The following is an 18664-nucleotide window of genomic DNA, read 5'->3' on the forward strand; positions in this document are numbered from 1 at the left end:
TAGAAAACACTTTTAATAGCGAAAATAAAAAGGATTTTGAAGATTCAAAAATCTGTTTTGTAATACTAAAAAAATGCAGGGACCAAATATTGCAAATTCATACTTTTATAAAACAATTATTACCCACTTTTGGGTTATCTCTCTCAGGACCTCCCATCTTTTCCGGCGGGTTCTCCGACGATTACCGAACACATTAAAATTCGATCTTTTTGATCCGTTTCTCTGCGTTAATGCTTATCTCCATCTAATGCATACTTGATACCATCGAAACTATCCCGTTATTTGTTGCATACGTAATTATCCGGTCAAAAAATTGAATTTGCTTCATCCTCGCGCCGCTATGCTCATCACGAGACCTCCATCTTTCTCCCCCATAGCGCCCCCTGTATTTTGTATTGGGCGGCGCTATGGGGCGCCATAGCCCATTTAGCCGTGATATACCGCCCCATTACACATGCTCTAACGATAGGAAATGCGTCGTTTTCGAGGGTAATTAAGGAATACTTGTGGGATTCTTTGTGTGATTCGGGGGTATTCGGTATCGGGTTGTTTCCTTATGGTATTGGAACTCGCTATAGCAACCTAATAATATAACCCAAAAAATAAAGTCACGAAATGCTCAAAAAGATATCGACGCGTGTTTTACATCAATCGGAAAACATAAAAACGAATACCGGTACCAGTTCTGATAATACCGATACTGGTGGTAATGTTCAGGCGGGATTAGTTCAATTTGTTACGAGGCTAGTACAACACTGACACTCATATAATTTACAATAAAAATAACTTTATTTTGAATACATCTCCTTTTAAAAAAGATTTATACGGGAATGTCAAAAAAATATTTTAAACAAAAAGGTGCATTCAACTCGAGTTCAAACGTTGTGTAAGTTTTCTTTTTTTGTATTCTATCCTTTTAGTAGATATGGTGGGAGTTGGATACAAAGTCTATTTTTCCTACAAAATGTAAAAAGTAATAAAACACTATAATGTCAACCATAAAACATATTAAAAACATACAAATAAAATAGTGAAGATTACTAAAACACCATATTTGTGAGTCTTATTTTGTGTTTCGGATGATAATACTTTGATTATCGAATAATTAACATTAGTGTGTTTTATGTTGATTATCATGTTGTTTTTTATATTCATGGTTCTACGATAATGAATTTGAAGTTTTATAGACTGTTAGGGTTTAAATATGGTGTTTTAGTAATCTCCACTCTGTAATTTGTGGGTTTTGAGTGTATTTTATGACTGAAATTGTGGTGTTTTATGACTTTGTACACCTTTTAGGAAAAATGGACTTTGTAGCCAAACCCCAACTTTATTGCGAAAACCGCGAGAATCAGTGTGAACACAACCAAAAATACCTAAAAAAATTAAAACCACACATTATTTTATTAAAAATAGCTAAATTTCGCCATTAAAAAAATTGAACAATAGTACTGCTGCACACATGTGCATATGTCGTAGTTTTTTAATGACGAAATTTAGCGAGTTTTAATAAAAAAAAACTCTTTTAGCATTTAGTTGTGAGGTTTAGATTTATGGTTTAGTTTTTAGCATTTAGCTTAGGCGGAGTAGGTGGGTGGGTGGGTGGGGGTAGGTTTATTTTGTTGTGTTCACATTGGTTATCGTGGTTCTCGCAATAAGGGTGGTTTTTGCTATATATATATATATATACACACACACACACATTGCATTGTGTCTTAAATTGTTATGTTTGGTGTTTTTCTTGCCAAAACAACCCAAAGCATTATGTCCAAGTCCAAAACATGATGTCTACATTTGAATTTTTATGCCTTCTCACACTTCTCATGAAAAATGTCATTTTTTAAAGGATTCTAAGACTATATATATATATATATATATATAGTCTTAGAATTTAGTGATTTTTAATAAAAAAACTTTTTTAGCATTTAGTTGTGGGGTTTAGCTTTATGGTTTAGTTTTTAGCATTTAGCTTGGGTAAGGTGGGTGGGGGGTGGGGGGGTTAGGTTTTTGGGAGGAGGGGGTAGGTGTTTAGGTTTTTTTAGGTTTTTGTGTGTGTGTGTGGGGGGGGGGGTTGGGGGTGTTTAGGTTTTTGGGTTGTGGTGGGGTGGGGTGGGGTGGGGTGGGGTTGGGGGTGGGTGTTTAGGTTTTTAGGTGGTGGTGGGATAGGTTTATTTTGTTGTGTTCACGTTGGTTATCGTAGTTCTCGCAATAAGGGTGGTATTTGCTATACACACACACACATTGTATTGTGTCTTACATTGTTATGTTTGGTGTTTTTCTTGCCAAAACAACCCAAAACATTATACCCAAGTCCAAAACATGATGTCTACATATGAATTTTTTGCCTTCTCACACTTCTCAGGAAAAATGTCCTTTATTTTAGAGTTAAATGCCATTTTAGTCCCTGTGGTTTGGGTCATTTTGTCAGTTTAGTCCAAAGGTTTAATTTTCCACTATGGGTCCAAAAAGGTTTCACTGTTGTGATTTTAGTCCACTGGGTTAACTTCATCCATTTTTTCTGTTAACGAGAAGGGCAATTCGGTAATTATATATGTAATTCTGTGAACGAGAAGGGCAATTCGACCATATAAAATGATCGAATTGCCTTTCTCGTTAACAAAAATAATGGATTAAGGGGCTGTTTGGCAACATCTGAAGGGTTAAGTGGTAAACCAGTAAGAGATCTGAACCATTAAGTGCTGAACCAGTAAGAGGTCTGAACTATTAAGAGCATGTATAATGCTTAACCGTTTAGAGGCAAATGTCTGACCAATTCAGATTAAAGGTCTTAACCATTCAGACTCTATGTAAATCTTAACCATTCAGAGGCAAATGTCTGAACCATTCAGACATCTGCTCGTGAAACAAACAGTCTGAACCATTAAGTGCTGAACCAGCAAGAGGTCTGAACCATTAAGAGCCTCATTAAGAGGTAAACAAACAACCCCTAAGTTAAACCAGTGGATTAAAATGGCAACGGTGAAACCTTTTTGGATCCACTTGCGAAAAACGAAAGAGCCGAGCGCCAAAAAATCGAAAGAGCCGAGCGCCAAAAAATTGAAACACTCAAAGCGCCAAGCAGGAAGACTCTGGAAGATTACGGTTTCAGATCTCCACACGCTAGGTGTTCGAAGAAATGCCTAGGTGATTTTTTCGGGGTTTTTTAGCGTAGCGGATCAATTACCTTTTGACCCATCAGCTGCGTTTCCTTTTGGGTTGGGTTTTCTTTATTGGTGGGTGGCATACGTGACATTATCTAAGTGTCGACTCCGCTTACTTAGTTTTGTTATGGTTGGTTCTGATGGTAGCGGTTTCTGGCCTTGTCCTTTCCGACGGTTTCATTGTTGCCCCGATGGCTTGGTGGGAGCTAAGGAATTAGCAAGGTTAATGGCACATATCAATAGTCACCATTTGGGCTCAGACGAGAGGAAAGATTCCTTGAGATGTGCAATTGCTGACGATCTTAATCTTTTTACCTCTGTTTGTGAAGCTTTGAGGGTGTCCGGACAATGGTTATGTGGTGAGTGTATGTGCCCTCATGCTTTCAGTCGGGCGTGCCACCATGAGGATAAGGTTATTCGGTTTATGCCAGGTGAGAGAGATGAACAGGGTTTTATTGTTGGTATCACTAGACCCGGTGTTGAAACGTTGATACCTCGTCGGAAGAGTTGGGTGTAGATATTGCTTTGCTTGACCGTGTTTTCTCTCTCCCCATAAAGACTGTTAAGAGTATCCCCCTTAGTTGTCGTATTGCTTTTGCCCAAGTCTTAACTGCAGCTTTGGACAAGGTGGTTGCTATGCCTGATTCTGTTGAGGCATGGGTTTGACTTTTGATATTACCACGTTGCACCTTGCTGGTGTTCAAGCCTGCTGGTCGTCAGGACAAGAGGTCGGGTAATATGAAGACGGGCCATTTCTTTAGCATCCAGCGGTCTTTGGCTCAGTGGGGTGATCGTGAGGGTTTTGCCACTGTTGTCCAGTCGTTGTTTGATAAACCCGCGAGGGGGGTTACGGATGGAATAAAAAAGGGCACTGAGATTGATAATGAGTGTGGGGGGACCAATGTGAAACAATGTTTACGTAAGGTTGCTGATGGTCATTTCACTGCAGCGGTTAAGGTTTTATGCTCCTCGGGGGTCGCCCCTCTCAATAAGAATACTCTGGAGGCTTTAGTGCCTAAGCACCCATGTATGCCCCCTCCTTCCATGCCTGCCTCCTTGCCTTCTGAGTCTCCTCTTGTGGTGGAGCCCGATTGTGTGCTCGGGTGTATTAAATCTTTCCCCAAAGGTACGTCGTGCAGGAGAGACGGTTTAAGGGCCCAACATCTTTTAAATGCTTTTTTGTGGGGAGGGGTCTGTGATTGCTGATAGCCTGCTTAGGGCTACTTCAACTATGGTTAATTTGTGCTTGGGGGGGAGGTGCCCGACGAGTCTGGCGGAGTTTGTTGCTTTTGCTCCTCTTACACCTCTTCTCAAACCAGATAATAGGATTAGGCCTATCGCTGTTGGGTCGATTTGGAGGAGGGTAATCTCCAAGGTGGCCATGAAAGGTGTTGGGAAGGAGATGGCCAAATACCTTGGCGATTTCCAGTTTGGGATAGGGATTCCGTGTGGGGCAGAGGCCGTTCTTCATAGTGCGAACAGGTTCCTTAATGAGTACCACCAAGATGGGTCTCTTGCTATTCTTACTGTTTATTTCTCGAACGCTTTTAATTTGGTTGATAGGACAGCCCTACTATGCGAGGTAAGGAAAAGGTGTCCTTCTATTTCTACGTGAGTCGATTTTTTATATGGTCAACCAGCTAGATTATATGTGGGGGATGAGTTTATTTGGTCTACTACTGGCGTTCAGCAGGGGGACCCCTTGGGGCCCCTCCTTTTTGCCCTTGTTCTACACCCCCTTGTTCACCGAATAAGGGATCGCTGCAAACTTCAATTTCACGCCTGGTACCTAGATGACGGAACGCTTATTGGAGATGCCACCCAAGTGGCTAATGCTTTAGATATCATCAGAGCTGAGGGTCCTTCCTTAGGGCTTCAACTTAATATAAAGAAAACTGAAGTTTTCTGGCCAACCTGCAATGGTGTAAAGGTTCAGGGGGGCTTATTCCCTTGGGGGATTGGGAGGCCGGTGTTGGGTGTGAAACTCCTGGGGGGTGCCGTTAGTCGTGATGCAGCGTTTATTAGTAGTATGGCTCTTAAAAGAGCGAACTATGCAGTCGAGCTGATGAGGTGCCTTAAACGCCTACGGGACCCTCAGAGCGAGCTCCTCTTGCTTCGTTCTTTTATGGGTGTTGCTAAATTACTCTTTGGTCTTCGAACGTTTCAACCTTCTTTGGTCGGGGGAGCTGTCTCTGTTTTTGATGAAGGCCTCCGGGGAGCATTAGAGGATATTGTTGTTTGCGGGGGTACCTTTTTTTGGAGATCTCCAGTGGAGGTTGGCTTCTCTCCTGACCCGGTTCGGAGGCTTAGGGACTTGTACGGCCGAGGATGCCTCTTCATATGCTTTCGTGGCTTTAAGGGCCCAATCTTGGGGTTTACAAGACCACATACTCCGAGAATGTGGTGGGGATGTTTTAGACTCCGATTACAGGAGTGCGTTAGACCTATTGCATAGTTCTCTTCCCGACCTTGATATTGGCGGTTTCTACATTAAAGACACCGCCCCTCCTAAATCCCAGAAAATTCTGGCGAATGCCTTATATGGCGAAATTGTCAAGAGGTTTGAAGAGAAGTTTGTTTTATCCTGTCGGCAAAGAGTTGTGTTTGAATGTCTATGTGCCCCACATGCTTAGGATTTTCTGTCTGTCGCACCTATTGAAGGCTTGGGGCAACACATGTCGGCTGTGGAATACCGTGCTATCCTTAGATACCGACTGATGATTCCTTTGTTCCCAGTTGACGAGCCATGTCTTGGATTCTTTCGGTGAGCACGTGATCCACTGTAAAGAGCTACCAGGGTTTAAATATCGACATGATTGGGTGAGAGATGTGTTATGTGATGTTCTTAAGCGGGCCGGGATCTCTGCTAAAAAGGAGGCTCCAGTAAATTTCCTGACTGACCCCTTAGAGGGGAGGTCCACTTTACGCCCGGCGGACATCCTTGTGTTTGGATGGGAAGGTGGGAAACACGCTTGTGTAGATCTAACTGGAGTCTCCCCCCTTCTCGGGCTCAAGGACAAGGGCTTTGTCGTAGGGCAAGCGGTGCTCAAGGCAGAGGCGAGAAAAGTGGCAAAACATGAGAAAACCTGCCTGGAGAATCAACATGTGTTTGTCCCGTTTGCGTTTGATACCTTTAGTGGTCTCGCTCCTAACGCTGTGCGACTTTTGAATTGGGTTCAAAAATTCATTAATAGTAATTCTTCATCGCTAAAGGTTTCAAACTTTGTATTTAGTAGAATTGGTTTTTCTATTCAAAAGGGGGTGGCGGCGCAACTTGTTACCCGACTACCTGCCATTGCTTTGTAATTGCCCTTTTTCGTGTGGAATGATATTGTTGTGGATCTAAAAAAAAACCTTTGGACTAAACTGGCAAAATGATCCAAACCATAGGGACTAAAATGGCATTTAACTCTTTCTTTTATTTTCTTTTTTCACTCTGACTTTATTAGGTCACAACATGCAGATAAGAAAAATCGAATTTGTGTTTTGTAACTATTGTTTTATAACTCAAAACATTTTTCATGACTTCAAATTCTTTTATCCTACGTTTCGATTTCCATAACAGAACCTAATAAACTTCACATGTTTCTCTTTAATTGTCCAACCACGTCGATTTCATAGCTGTAATTGGGTTTATGGCAACGTTTCGACATTGGTTTTGAAGCTTTCAAACGTGCCATTTTACAAGTTAATGTTATCGGAAGGCTCCGTTCCAACACGCAGGGGGTAATTAGGGTATTTCGTTTAAAATATTTCTTTTTTAATTTATAAAGACGTAATGTGCGAGGCATAATATGTTTTTAATACGTTTTCTTATATGTACTTAACAACGTTAATGTCACTGTTGCAATGAGTGTAACCAAGTTCGCGAATGCGCCGCTACCCACGCTCCCACCGCAACACGTGGGCAATTTTGCTCGTAGAAACTAAAAAACCAAGGTCAGTGAACATTGGTCTTTAGTTTTCTTTTTTGACTCTCAAATTTATAGACTTTACACATTCATCCTCAATATTTTGGTAAGTGATACATTGACTCCTTATTTTTGGTGTTTAACAACTTTGACCCCCCATTTATTTCTACTTTAAATTACTTTTACGATATTACACACCAACTTGCGAGATACTCTTTTTATCTATGTCTGTGACACCAGGTTATTTAGAGTCTATACTATACTAGTGTAAAACGTCATATTTATGAATAAAGACATTATTTAATTTGGATTAGTGGTTTGGTTTTCTAGCAAGGCAAAATTTTATATAGAGTTGGTAAAAATTGAAACGGGCGTCAGTAACAATCTGGTTAATGTTAAAATCCTAAAATTATTCCGTTTTGATTAAAATGCTATTTTTAATCATGTCCGCAAGGAAAAATTAAATAAAATGCTTAAAAACACTATTTTGTGGTTTTGAATGCTTACTTCGCAATACCACGCGTATCTTACAAAATTTAAAACACCTCAATCAACCAAGGCAAATAATATATTGTTCAGCAATATTATGGCGAGTTAATTTTTATAGAATAACAAAAATAATATAAAACACCTTAAAACTCTAATAAAATGCGAAATAAAATACCCGGTTATCAGTAAAATATTTGTTTATACAAGTAATTAAGCTATATATATATATATGTGTGTGTGTGTGTGTGTGCGCGTGTGTGCGCGTGTGTGAACGTAAGGAATGTGTGTGTAGGGCAAGCTAGCGGCCCATGAGGGTGCTCACCAAAGCTCCATGTTGACAAGTGTTGTATAAAACCTTTCATACAATCATTACGTATCTTTATAAGATCCATCCAACACCCAAGAACCAACCACAAATCATAAAACCCTTCATCTTCCTCCCTCCTCTTAGCCAAACACCCCTCTCCACCACCTCCATTGTTGTTTTATTTCAAAACTTTAAGATTCAAGCTCAATCCAAGTTGGTTTCAAGCTTATTTGAAGATCCAAAGGTGATTCCAAAGAGGAACAAGCTTATTCTCATCAAACCCACTTTTTGTTCTTGAAAGGTATAAACCCATTTCCAACTTTTAAACTTGTTTCTTCAAGATGATGATGATAGATTGTTTCTCAAACGCTTGGATTCTTCACAACTTTTGGAAACCAAACAACAACATGATTTTAATCAAACTTAAAATGGAAGTGTATATGGGTATGTGGGTTAGAGATTGTGTTTTGTTTAAAAGTTGAGTTTTGATTGAATGGATTCTTGAAAAGTTGTTGCATGATCAAAGTTGATTTATGGAAAGATGATGATGATTTAAGTTGATAAAGTGAAAGTGTATGTTCGGATGTATAGGTGTGGCCGTATATATATGTGTGTGTGTATGTATGTATGTATGTATATATGTATGTATGTATGTATGTATGTATGTATGATGTATACATGTGGGTTTTATTTGATAGTTCATAAATATGTAAGAATGTTGCATGCAATGAGATCAAAATGAATAAATGGATGAGTTAAGTGAGGTTGAAGTATTGGATTATTTGAAGTTGTAATAAAATGTATGATGAAGGGCATTTAAGTTGCTAGATGATGAAGAAATGATGATCATGCATTGAATACTTGTATATAAGTGTTAGTGATGATTAGATGACAATATGAAGATGATTTGATGATAATATGATAAACTAAATCAGCTGCATGGATGTTAATATGATGAAATGTGATGTGTTTTAATGATACAAATAGGTGTCATAAGTTTGACGGTCTTGCATGTTGTACATGAGGCTTAAAAAGTAGTTAAATGGATGAAAATTGTATGATTTATGTGGTTTACATAAAATCAGAACTAATATGATTATTAGCATCATATTATACAGTATATAACATGTGTTGTGTTAATATATGAAGTCTTGATAATTTAGGATGATTATGGTAAAGTTCGGTACAAGACTATGCGTTAAAAAAAGGTAAAATTGACTTTTAAAGTGATTTTTGTGAAACTGATTTAGATTAGTTTATAAAATGATATTTTATAACAAAAATATGTATTTAAATTTATATTAAGTATCCATGGTGTTTGGTTAGTCATGCGTGACTTTCGACGCCTAAAAACGTTAGTGAAACGTTAAAAATAAACATATTTTGATGTATGCGAAATGGATTGTTTAAATTTGAAATTGCATGATGATATGCATTATATAGGTATTGGTATGTGATATGTGGAGTGATAAGTGCTAACATGATAGTAGGATGTAAGACTATGTATGTGTAGTAGTATGATTAAACAATGGTTTCGTTAAAAAGACACATTAAAATGTAACTTATTTATCGAGCATGATATTATACGTAAATTAACTCATGAAGTTATTGCGTGTATAAAAGCTTTTAAAATGATGAAATATATAGGTTAGCAAAATACGTGCAATTTGATGTTTGATGAAATGTTATGTGCTAAATGTTTATGTAAATATCTTACAAAACGCAAATTGTAGATATATTATACACAAATGAGTGTGTTAACGGATATAACTTAACGAGGGTCCCCAATAAATCGTAGTTCGCATAATCTTAAAGAGGAATATATATATATATATGAACACACATATATATAAACACACTGACATAATAAAAATAAAGACATTTCGAGAAACCATGAAGTTGCGTGAAAAATCAAAAGTTTTGGAGAAACTTAGGGATTGTAGAATATTTGGTCAATAAATCGTTCTTACTTAAAATTAGGACGTGTCGATCAATTTGCGTGGAATAACTGCTTGCTTGAAACACACCCGAAGGCGAGTTTCACTACCCCTCTTTTTACTATTTTATATACTGTTTTGGGTAAAGAACACAACGCCTTAAAAAGATTTAATATGTTTTTATATAAAATATGCCCTAAATGGGATGATAATATATTTTCGTGGAAAATGTGGATTTAAAATGAATATCTTATGTTTTCGAGGAAAACATGGTTATTGGAAGTGGATGATATAAAATTGTTTTCGAGGAAAAACAGGAGTAATTGAATAATAATTGTTTTCACGGAAAACGGGTATGGATAAATAATAATATTTTCGAAGAGAAATAAGGATGATTACAGGGTTGGGGAAAGACGGCTATATAGATTTAAAAATGTTTAAGTCTAAGTTGTGACGATCTTGCCCAATCTCAAGAGGTTAGGTATGACTTCAGGGATTCATACAACATTAATATTAAATTTTTCGATATAGTAGGATATATATATTGTTCATGAGGCAGAGGCATGTACCATAAGGGTGAAGGGAGTGGTTACCTATTCCAAATAGGTAAACTCCTCATTCAACCAATTAAACAGTGTCACGTCAATTCACCTAATTAGTTTACCTATTGCTCAAAAACGTTGGCGGTGGGTTACCTATCTTGGATTAGGTAAACTATTTTTTTATTTTTTATTTTTTAAACTAGTATATTTAATATTTAAACATGTATTTGAACTTAATAAATGTGGAATAAATTAAAAATAATATTACATTAAATTAAAAACAACTAAAATTACAGTAAATTAAAAAATTAAAATTACATTAAATTGAAATAAATTAAACTAGTCTTCGTCGGAATCGACCAGTAGGTGGGGTAAATCTTGACTTGCGAGATGATTCACGAGATTGTGTTTTAGTATCCAATGCGTGTCTTCGTCCATTAGCTCGTCCAACACCGTATCGTTTGGAGGGGGCTCGACCGGAGGATCCCGAATGTGTACCGGTGCTATCGCGTTTCCGTCGTCTTTTAAAATCATGTTGTGTAAAATAATACATGTGTACACAACATTCCTATTTTTTTTAACGCTCCTTGCTCGCATCGGCCGACTCAATACACCCCATTTCGACTTCAAAACACCAAAAGCTCGTTCGACGTTTTTCTTGCCGCCTCGTGTTGCCTCTTGAAGTTCTTTTCGTCTACTTCGTGAGGGTATGGGATCGATTTCACAAACACGGACCATGTAGGGTAGATTCCATCCACGAGCAAATAACCACGTTCGTATAAATGGTTGTTAACGTAAAATGGACATTTAGGCGCGGTTCCATTTCGTTCCGTTAAAAATAACGGAGATTGTTGTAGCACATTGATATCGGTTTATGAACCTGGTGGACCGCAAAAAGCATGCCATAGCCATAAATCTTGAGATGCAACCGCTTCGAGCATAACTGTCGGTTATCGGTGATCTCCTCGCATATACTGGCCTCGATACTCTATGGGACACATTCGCCAAACGAATTGGGTGCAATCAAGGCTACCGAACATACCTGGAAGGTGATGTTTTTCCTCATGAGCTTTGTATAAAAGTGCCATGTCGTGGCATGTCGGTCTACGTAAGAACTCCGGAGCGTATATTTTGCAAACCGTGTCGCAAAAATATTCTAGGCACTCACGGGAAGTTCTTTCGGCCATATGCAAGTACTCGTCGTTCTCGTCTGGAGTGCTACCAGTTGCGAGCTGTTTAATAGCCGATGTAACTTTTTGCAACAGCGTAAAGCCTTTCCTACCTCGCGCATCGAAGGCCTCTTGAAACCACGAGTCGTTCGCTTCCATGTCGCTCACAATTTTTAGAAACAAACATTTCGACATATGGAACTTATGCTGAAAAATATCCTCGTTGTATTTTGAGTCTTCGACAAAATAATTCGCCATGAGTGTCTCATGCCTAATCTCACGTTGACGTTCAATATATCTCCTTCGGTTAGATGTGCCCGTGTCTTGAAGTTCGGCTTCTTCGGTGAGATTTTGGAAAAAAAGAATGCTACTATCGGATGATTCATCGCTACTATCGGGTGGAAAAAACAACGGGATTTCAATACCCATTTTGTTTTGGAATGATTGGGTAAATGTTTGGTATTTTTTGGTTTGGTTTGGGTATGAATTTGAATGTGTTTGGGTATGAATTTATGTTTGGTATTTATAGTTAAATTTAAAAAAAAAATTGTTTTAAACGGCTATATAGCCGTTGAATGTCTCCAACGATCAAACCTATCTCGTTTGTCGATCAGTATAGGTTCACCGATGAATCAAACAAACCGAACGGTAAAGGGGGTTGGCGGCGGTGTTACCGCTCGGTAAACAAGTTTACCGCCCCACTTTACCGCCCACTACGTTCACCCTAAGTGACCCAAAAGAGGCACTTTGCGCGAATTAGCCGCTTAATCATTAAAACATGTGTGCTTAGAATTGGTGATAGATCTATCGGGTTGACAACCCTGTCGTGACCAGTCGCCCCGTGTCAAGTCAAAACGACGAATTGATATTCTATGATTGTCTAGCGTTGATTATATGCTTATTGTTAATATATAGCTCATTGGCTTTGCAACCATGTGAATCTGAAATGTTGATACAAAAATTTAATATAACTAATTTTGAAAAGGGACTCTCAATGAGAACGCTTTTTCTAAAAGGAACTATGGAGAAAATTTATTTTTAGTTTTACTTACGTGAACTCACCAGCCTTTGTGGTGACAATTGATTTACATGTTCTTAGGTACATGAGTTCTGCTTCATAATTTTAGCATATCGCGCAACTAATAAAAAAACAACAAAGTTTGGACAACTTTTAAAAACTATTTGGGACTGTGTGTACTAAGATTCATAATAGATCAAACAACTAACTTGTGGTTGTGGTTTTACTATTAAAACTTACATGGTTTGTTTTTAATTAAGTTAAAAGTCAGATATAACTAATGCATCATCCACTAAAATATATGGATACCAACCCCCGTCACTGTCCTGTTTGTATTTCCGCTACGACATTTTGAGGTATGACAATGCCTAACCACATTATTGTCACTAATGTAACGTGTGTAATAAAGTAAAAAACATTATGTCACGCGTGAGCACTACACGTCAATATCATTACCGTAACGTGTGTATCAAAGTAACAAACGTGACGTTACCATCACAACACATGACATTGGTAAAAGTATGGTTCTAAATAATTTTACACGCCTTTAAAAATATTAATATATAAATTATGCATTTTTTTACTAAAATTCGGAGGTTCCCGTGCTTAAAACAACTTAGGAAGAATAACCACTAAAATACATATAAAAAAAACAAAATGTGAACGAACCTAGTCGACTTGGACTTGGATAGTCTTATCACTTTGACCTAACACGCATGATAGTGGTCTTTTGTGGTACCAATAATTACGTGATGATTATGTGTACACACATGTGGGTGTTCAAATGAAAACGACACAAATATTGGAAGTGTAAAATTATCTTTGGATATATGTTTTTACCCTCATTTCATTTTTAATTCCTTCGTAACTAATACTTGAAATCAAAATCTTTCCCTTTTAAAACTAAGGTGCTGTTAGTTTTTTAAGAGGTAAAATATCCGTAGTCTGCGGACCACATTTACAGACATCTGTAAAAAAAGAGGTGGACTAAACCTCTGCAGTCTGCAATAAGAAGGCTCTTTGTTTTTTTAACTATGTAGACTTCTAAAATAAACTGGTACTAGTATACGGACAGTGGTGGTGGGTGGTGGTGGACGTGGATGGTGGGTGGTGGGTGGTGGGTGGTGGGTGGTGGTGGACGGTGGTGGACGGTGGTGGCAGTGATGGACAGTGGTGGGTGGTGGATGGTGGTGGCGGTGGTAATGGTGGTGGGTGGTGGTGTTTATATTAAGGAAAATGACTAACTCAAGATGATCAAAGAGAAAATCAAGTCCATCACATTAATCAGTCAAAACCGTTTGAGTGATTGTCTCCCAAATTATAGCCTTGCATATATTTGTAATTAAATGTATTCCTTAAAATTAGCTTTCTCTTCTTGTATTTATATGTCTTATTGTAATAGACAAAGCATGGTTGATCAATTTCTTATATGGTATCAGAGCACTTATCTCCACTGAGAAGCTCTTGATCCTGCAACCATCATTTCTTTAGCCAACACTCCTAAACAAGTCTACCATTAGCAATGACTTCATCTCCATTCCCACTTCAACATCCCGACCCTTCTCTTCTTCCGTATATTTCAAAATCTCCTTTCTTCTTTCTATATTCAAGTAATATTTCTTACAATCACAATATTACTTCTCTCCACCACACACGACCATAACTATCAGAATAAATACCTAACGCGACCTTCACTCTCGTTGTCGCCATTATTGTCAGTTCTCCTCAAACTCCACCACCCTCCGTCACCTACAATCCATTTTCCATCCATATGTTTCTCCAAAAAAAAAAAAAAACAAAAACAAAAAAAATGGTTAAAAAAACCATCGACCTACATCACCATTACACATGGTTACATCTTCAAACACAACTTCTCCGTCAATATCAGTTAGGTTTTGCAAAACCTATAATCCTATCACTGCCGCAACCATCATTCTATCTTCTATCTTTTATTGCATTCACCCTATAAAAACCACAAAATATATCTTCTTTTGCTTCATCTACTTCATCTTCGTTTACATCTTCAACTTCACCAACTTCTTCTCTTTCTTAAATACCACACTCATCCACTGTTAACAAAGATCGGACTTATCCTACGGTCGTCCATCTTGTGGGAGCATATTAAGGAAAATGACTAACTCAAGATGATCAAAGAGAAAATCAAGTCCATCACATTAATCAATCAAAACCGTTTGAGTGATTGTCTCCCACATTATAGCCTTGCATATATTTGTAATTAAATGTATTCCTTAGAATTAGCTTTCTCTTCTTGTATTTATATGTCTTATTGTAACAGACAAAGCATGGTTGATCAATTTCTTATAGTTTAACCCTGTACAGACCTTAGAAGATCTTAAAAGTGGTTGAGCTTAGTCTGCATCAAGAAGAGCTCGCGCATACGTTTTTTATTGAAACGTTTTCGGAAAAACAAACAGTCTGCAACTACAATATCTGCACAGCGTAGACAGAAGAGGCTACACAGATCTTTTAAAAAAAACCACCTAAGTGTTTAAATACTTTGTTTTTATCAATTCAATGGGTATCTAAAATTATGTGAGAATTGCTAGGGTGTAAACGAGTTAAGCTGTGCTCAAACTCGCTTAATCTACGAGAACTCGAGCTCGACTCTTTGTCGAGCTCTAATTTCAAAACTCTAGCTCGGCTCAAGAGTACCTTTTCAAGTGCAAACTCGGCTTGTTGGTATACATTTAAAATAATTTTTATTCAAAACTCTAGCTCGGCTTAAGAGTACCTTTTTCAAGTTCAAACTCGGCTCGTTGGTATTCAGTGGTGAAGTATAGAAAGGGCGGGGATGGGTGGCCGACCCCCCCGAACTTTTCACTCAGTAGTGTTATATGTAGTTTTCGTATAGAAATTTTTGGGTATATACGTTTCCGACCCCCAAGTTCTATAGAAATTTTTTGGTATATACGTTTTCGACCCCCCCCCCCCCCCCGCGTCATTCGGGTCAAGCTTTTATTTATAAGTTTTATGTATAGCATAATTATTTAGATATTTTTATTATAACTAGGGTCATGAAATGCCCGCGCTTCACGGCGGATAACGACTTTTTCGGGCGATATGACGATGATTCAGTCGATATCGTTTCATTCGTTACAGTAAACCTCTGAACATAAACGTAACAACGGAAAAATACATTGTAAATTAAATAAATCATGATCCTACACCGGTATCTGTCACGACCCCCGTCCCCATCCTGGACGGAACGGGCGCCGCGAGCAGTCCCAGTGGTACCGGTGATTATTTTGAAAAACATTGCAGCGGAACTTTCATCAGGACCGTGAGTTAGGAAAAATATCAGAGTTTAGAAAACACCGGATTTTATTTAAATAGATGGGATAAACCCATGTTTTACAATGGTAGCTTTAGTAAAGATAATTTTGATTTACATAAAACAATATTTCTTAATTTGATTTCATTAATTAAATAAGCCACTTCTTGACGCCTTCGGTGCCGGATCCAATTCTTACTCCAATATAATATACTGTAATTACCTGAAACGCGTTTTAAAAAGGTTTTGTCAGCGGGAAATACTGAGTGAATCATTCAGTTTTACTAAAACGACACATTTGTTATAATTTACAGTATTAAGGGGAATTACAATGCTTCTGATATCAAACCAACTACCCACAGTACTTGTCACTCGACTACCCATTGGCTATCTCGTTGTCCAAATGGTGTCTGTGACTGTGGTCAGATCACCCCTTGGCTAACTCATTGTCCAAGTGTGACGGGAAATAAGTAATGTATACAAAACCCCACATACCGGCTGTAACTTGGTGATTACATAGACTTAATCACTGTAACTATAACTTTGAAAATAATTTGGAGTTTTGTAAAACAGTTGATAAAAAGAGAATGGCTCACTTTATAAGCATGCAAGATTGAGTTAACAAGCTTCTTGATTCTACTTCTTCCGATAATTAAGCATGCACTTTATTATTTTGGATCTTCTGATGATTTAATAGTTTGTTTGATTGTGAGTGTGTAGTGGGAAGTATTTTCGGTAGTTAAACATATAGTTTAACAGAATGGAATACGTATTTGTGTAAAACCCAAATCAAACCTTAACGGTAGTCACGAGATTCGAACCTTAACGAATTTCACAAAGTATAGTCTTATTCAGACAGTACTTTGGTATCCATTTAATGAACTCACAAAGTATAGTACTTTGGATTCCGTTTAACGAAATTCACAAAACATAACACTTCGGCATTCGTTAGATGGTTCCTGAATCGATCGGACAGAACATCGCATCGGTGATTATTGGTTAGAACACCAACGTATAGAGAGAAGAAGAAGAGAAATGAGCAAAGAAAAATGAATCCTAAGCTTCCTATTTATAGGTAGATTTATTCCTTTAGCTAGAAAGTTTCCTTAACCATTAAGTTTCCTTAAGTATTAAGTTTCCTTAACTATTAAGTTTCCTTAACTATTAAGTTTGCTTAACTATTAAGTTTGCTTATCCATTTAACTAAATAACTTACTTAGCTTAATTAATCTTGCTTAGCTTAATTAATATTGATTAACTGATTAATTAATCTTACATGACCGATTAATTAATCCTAATGGTTTAATCAAGTAATTTATTTGGCCGATTAATTAAATAACATAACTAGCTGATTAATTAACTTACTTAGCTTACTTAAGTTTCCTTTCCTGTTAAGTTGTCGTAGCTAGTAAGTTTTCTAACCCATTAAATTATCTTAATAGCTAAGTTTAATATACTAGTTTAACAGCTTCCTGATTATGAGTTCTAATTTCTAGACACAAGAACTCGTATTAGTGTATTAACTCAATTCCACTTTAACGATAATCACGAGATAAAAACCCTCACAACGATTTACAAGTGCAATACTTAACAATTCAGCGGATTCACAACGAATGACAGAGTATAGCCCGAGTTCGGACAGCACTCAAACATTCAAGTCGAAATCACGATGAATAACAAAGTATAACTCAATTTGAGCAGTACTCAGACAATCATTGGATAGTTATAATCGATCGGATAAAGTATCGTACCAGTGATTAGAGTTATTACCCTAATAATGGGCAGAGTTTAGGGATTTAGAGGGTAAAATCCCGAGCTATTATTTACAAAATAAAAGCTGACGGAAAGAAAAGAATTGAACAGCGATCGAGTTAATACCCGGCATCGTAGCAGCACCCTGCTATACTAATTAGTGATTCGCGTGTGTGTTTTTAGAGTATTTGGACGATAACTCGGTGTATAATCGGAATTTAATCGTCGAATGAACAGCAGACTGCAAGTGCCGATGCCTGCTATTTATACACGAAAATTGACATGCTTACGGACCGTAAGCCTAATCCCTTACAGTCCGTAAGGGACACCTAAAGGTCATAGGGTTGCCACGCGTGGGACTAGGCTTGCTGAGTCAATGAATTCGAAAGTTTGTATTTTGACAACGTTTTAAGAGGATAATCGTCAACTAGGTTTTACCCCCCTTGAGTTTTAGGGGCCCTGATCCTGATTCTGATTGTTCTGGAAATTTTAGGGTTCATGCGGAATTATTTGGGTGTCTCAATTAGGGTTTTCTTATTGACTAATTATCACCCTAATTATTGTTTTTAGTGAGAGTCGTTACAGTATCAAATATGTGAAAAAATTAACGTCGAAAATACTTATAAAGATGAGCATGTTATTCGTTTCGAAACACAAAATAAATAATAAAAACATAAGAAACCACATGTCATAGTAAAATCAATCAACAAAGTTTTCTTCCTCTTATGGTAAGTATGCGGGTTGTTGGAAGAACATTGTGAATCTGATTTCCAAAATTAAATTAAATGGAAAGGGTTTAAATTGTTTGATTAAGGGTAAGGTGGGGAATGGAGAGGAGATCCGCTTTTGGATAGACACATGGGTGGGCGATCTTCCATTCATGGAAAGATTGCCACATTTGTTCATTTTGGATTTGTGTAAAAATTGCAGTATCCTGGATAGAATTGACACGAGACATGAAAATGGTGGATACTTATGGAATAGGGCAAGACAACCGGAGTCTGATATAGAGCTAAAGGAATGGCAGGAATGTCAAGACGCCATAAACATGGTGAGATTGTCCAATAAAAAAGACGAGTGGATGTG

This window comes from Helianthus annuus, chromosome 17 (genome assembly GCF_002127325.2).
Source record: "Helianthus annuus cultivar XRQ/B chromosome 17, HanXRQr2.0-SUNRISE, whole genome shotgun sequence".
Lineage (NCBI taxonomy): Eukaryota > Viridiplantae > Streptophyta > Magnoliopsida > Asterales > Asteraceae > Helianthus > Helianthus annuus.